This window comes from Rousettus aegyptiacus, unplaced genomic scaffold (genome assembly GCF_014176215.1).
Source record: "Rousettus aegyptiacus isolate mRouAeg1 unplaced genomic scaffold, mRouAeg1.p scaffold_m13_p_2, whole genome shotgun sequence".
In the NCBI taxonomy this organism is placed as follows: Eukaryota; Metazoa; Chordata; class Mammalia; order Chiroptera; family Pteropodidae; genus Rousettus; species Rousettus aegyptiacus.
The window spans coordinates 55,771,456-55,776,145 of NW_023416295.1; the positions used below are offsets into that span (position 1 = coordinate 55,771,456).

At 36.2% G+C, this 4,690-nt stretch overlaps 1 pseudogene; it reads right to left on the reverse strand.

Moving 5' to 3' along the window:
• Positions 1-1,487: 1,487 nt before the first annotated feature.
• On the reverse strand, positions 1,488-1,606 carry LOC118614568 (annotated as a pseudogene).
• Positions 1,607-4,690: the final 3,084 nt, after the last annotated feature.

A 4,690-nucleotide genomic window follows, 5' to 3' on the forward strand; every position in this document is an offset into this window, starting at 1 on the left:
CATGTGCTCGGAATTCTGAAAAGTAAATTCAAGATGAAGAAAAGTAAATTCAAGGAGAAGAAGCTCATGAAATGAGCTTCTTCTCCTTCCTTAGGTACCCAAGTATTGAACCTGGGCTGCTTACATTTTTCCTTTCCACACCTGGTCCTTGAGTTCTTCTCACTCTTCTCTTCATCTGCAATCTTGTTGCCATCTCTCCTTCTCTCATATATCCTCTCAGGTGCTGGATTGCCTTTTTCAGCCCTCATTCTACTTCCAGGTCATCACGCACTCTCTCAAATCTCATTAAAATGGCACTTGATAATTTAACCACCTCCAAAAGTCCTTTCAACTAATCAGAAAAGAGAAGGTTATTCTGTTCAAACCACACACTTAAAAATACACACCTACTACTCTTCCTGCCTATTTCCTTTTGGTGTAATGGAAATATTTGTTCATGGGCTTAATTTTTATCTTTCTCATTAATAAAACTTTCAATTACCACTGCTTTTCCTACATTCAATTGATCTGCATGAAGTAAACATCTTTTTTGCAGTTTTGCCAAGGAAATCTTACTCTTCTTAATTAAATATTCAGTTTCTTATTCAAACTTCTAGATGACCACCATATCATGACAGGCAAGGTATGGTGATTCCTTATCAATATGTATCAAATGTAATTATCAGTGTGCTCTTGTTCCCAACCTCCTACCTCATACAAGCCTCATCTGGTAGTCTTGTTCATGTCTAAATGAATCTTAGCTAAAAGTGAGAGATGGTGACCAAGTCCTGATGAGATAGTTAAACATAAACAAAGAATTCTGTAACAAGTGCAACAAGAAAAGCATCTTTTTTTTTTTTTTTTCTGAGCACATCCTGGGGAAATGCATAGTTCCCAGGTGAGGGTCTCTGCTTTCCTAGGAGAGGTCTCTAATTGTAGTCTTATTTTCACAAAAGAAAATGCCGATGTGTGCTCTAGAGTTAAGAGTTTAAGTACATCAGCATGAAAGCTTTTGCATTTAATGTACTAAAATAAATAGTTATTAACTTAGGATATTATTTCTCTACCTTTCTATTCTAGTTCATCCCCTTGAGCACAGTTAACATTCACTTAGTATTTATGAGTGATAATCCCTAGCAGTGTTGGCAAAGATTTGATTGTTGTATAACACAAACAAGAGTCATACATCATGCATCAGCACATGCACTGTTTACCTTCTGAAGTTGCGTCGTGAATGGGGTACATATTTGGAGAAAATCACTAGTATTCATTATCTTCAATATGCATCCCCATTCATTCATGGACTTACTCACTCATTCAAATATTTATTGAGCTCCTATATTTCAGATACTCTTTTTGCCTACCCAATAATAATTTTTCCCTTCTTCCATGTGGCACAGCTCAAATTTATTTTATTTATTTATTTTTTTAGGCTTGGCAACCTTTGGTTGACCTAACAGATTGCAAGAACCTTGTCAGATTACGAGCTTTCTTTTTTTCATTTTTTATGCCTATAGCACCTGGTCTTCCTAGGTGGTCTCCCATCCAAGTACTAACCAGGCCTGACCCTGCTTAGCTTCTCAGATCAGATGGGATCCAGCTTGTTCAGGGTGGCATGGCCATAGACTGGCACAGCTCAGATTTGGTCCTAATATCTAATTTTGCCCTCAGCAAAAAAAACCAATTGGTTTAAAGCAATCTTGATCTTGTTCCCCTTGCAAAATATTGATTTCATGAAGGGTATAAATTTCCACACTGGCCAATGTAAGTTGAGAGGAAGTCTGCTGGGAGATTTCTGGGAAAGGTTTCTTTGCTCTAAGAATTGCACAAGGAAGAAACTGTGGTAATTTTACATGTCAGCTTGGGTAAGCTATAGTACTCAGTTATTCAATTAGACACTAATCTAGGTGTTGCTGTGAAGGTATTTGTAGATGTGGTTACTATCTACAATCAGTTGAACTTAGGTAAAGAAGGTTATGTTTGATAATCTGGTTATGTTTGATAGCCTGCTGTCCTATCCTATGGGTTTCAAACTTGACAGTTCTCACAATCGTGTATCAATTACTATACCTGATGATTAGATAGATAGATAGATAGATAGATAGATAGATAGATAGATAGGGGGTGGGGGGGGAGAGAGAGAGAGAGAGAGAGAGAGAGAGAATGAAAGAGAGAGAGAGAAAGAGAAAGACAGATATATAGGTAGATAACTATCTTTCTGGATCTGTTTCTTGGAGAACGCTGACTGATACATTGTCCTTTTGTCAGTCTGGAAATTCAGAAAAAAAGAGTAAAAGCATGGAAAAACCACATTAGCAAAAACCTGGGTCTTTTAATAATGTGATTGAACTTCTGAGTTAATCAGTCCCGGAACTCTCTTTACTTGAGAATCTTTGTGATGAGAGAAAATAAATCCTTTTATTCTTTAAGCCATTTTGAATTCAGTCTTCTGTTATTCGAAGCTGTAAGCAACCACATTAAAACAGAAACCACCAGAAAAAAATTAGTACCATATATAATCACAATTAGTCAACCCTAGAGAGTTTAAGATGAAGATATATTGGCATTTAGCTCATTTTCTTTCAGATAGCAAAGACCTTACAATGGCTAGAAGATCAGACTAAATGAGTAAATTTAAGAGTCCAGAAACTGATTATTATTTCTCTATAGGACTTATATAAAAGTTAAAAAAAAAAGGTGCAGTAAAGACATCTTCTGTAGTGAAGATGTCTATGGAAGGAAATTTTGAAACTTTATTCATATTCAGAAAATAATTAAAATGTGCTTAATGCTTTTGGAAATTATTGAATAACTACCTTGTTCTTTATTTTACAATTTTGAGGCCCTCCCAAGAAACGATCATCTCCTTGATTCCTTATTTCAATGTCTCTAACTGACTATTTTAGTTCTATTTCACTCTGAGGATTATAGTTACAGTTAAATTACAAACAGCTGTGATTCCTAGCCCAAGAATATGTGTAGGTGTGCACAAAATGCTTAATATCATCTGCAGGGAACAGGTGTTTCATGAGCAGTGTACGAGTAAAAGCGTGGAAATAAAATAAATTTACTCTTAGGCTGAAGCTATGTAATCTAGTTGCTAAAATTTGGTTTTTTTGAGTTACACACATAGGAAAATAGGTATATGACAGAAACACTGAAAGACTCTTAAAAAGAGAAGCCTATATTTTCACTGAGACATTATCTTCACAGGCTAATCACTTCTAAAAAATTTCAGTTTTTTTGAATAACAACTACACAGAAATGCAAAACAGTGGGCGGGAGGCCGGGAGGAGGGAGAGGTTGCAAAGTTCTCTTTCCCAGGGATCTGCTCATTATACTTGAGGAACATTGCAACTGCATACCACCTTAAAAAGTTGTTTGAACTTTTGTTGGGTTTGGTTTTAAATGGAATTTTAAAAAGTTGCTTTTAAAAAAAAAATTTTTTTTTTGCTTTTTTTGGTAACACATACTAGATTTTACAACATACGTTTAAGCCACACTCATTTTCTCTTTCTGTCCAGTAATAAAAAGGTGTTTATTGATGTTCCCTGAGCACTTAGCATCTATTCAGTGTGCTGGTATTGGAGATACATAGATGGAGAAAACACAGTGATTTCCAGTGCAACAAGATGGTATTAAAAATCAAAATCTCTTCCCTATGGAGTGACTATATATAATTTATGTAAACAAATGCATAAGAAAACATAACATTGCAGCCAAAGACTCTTTTCTGTACTATTTTGAGTCCTACCCGAACCAAAGGAAAGTCTTAGAGGCTCTTTGAACTATGCCAGGCGATGAATTCTAGCAAAAATACAAACTCTGATGGCTCACACATCAGTCTCCAAAACATACAAACCATTTGGAAAGAGGATCAAATGCTTTCTTTTCTGATGGGTTAGTCTGACCTTACTTCTAAGATCTGTTGTCAGCCCCCCACCATGATATGGAAAAAAATTTGATTAAGCTCCTTGAAATAACTTATTAACCTATCTAGAAATTAACCTGTCTACCTCATTGTTCTCAAAATGTAGTCTATAGACCATGTGTTAGAATCTGTGGGATGCTCAGTAGTACACTTGGGTATACAAGCTCCCACGGGTGATTCTTATGGTCACCGAATTCAATTAATGAATAACCATTGATGTTGGGCCTGATACATTCTCCACCCAACTCACTGACCCCAGAGGCTGACCTAGCTGGACTACATCAACTAGGATCTCTCCCTCTTTGCCGTCTGGTTGGCTCCGGACTATAGACCTTGGAAGCTGTTTGGAGGAAAAGAGGAGCATGATCAAGATATTTATTTTTTGGACCCCACTTCTATGTTGCCTACAGACAGCCTCTTACAACGTAGAGGACCTTCTCTTTCCTAGTTCCTACGACTCATGTCTCTTGTCCTTTTGGGCCCAGCTGTGGTAACAATTCTTCTGAGGTTACATGCCCTGGAGTACTGCACTATTCCCCTGCCCCTGCCTGCACTTTGTAAACAGTCCCTTTATTAAGAAACTCTCCTCCAATCTAATGTGAGCAGGCCATTTGCTTTCTGGAGGAATCTTGACTGACATATATATATATAGATAGATAGATAGATAGATAGATAGATAGATAGATAGATATAGATATATATTTAGATATATATTTATTTATATATATATAGATTTATTTTACAACTAATAATACTTTATGTTTGACAAATTGCTTTTAT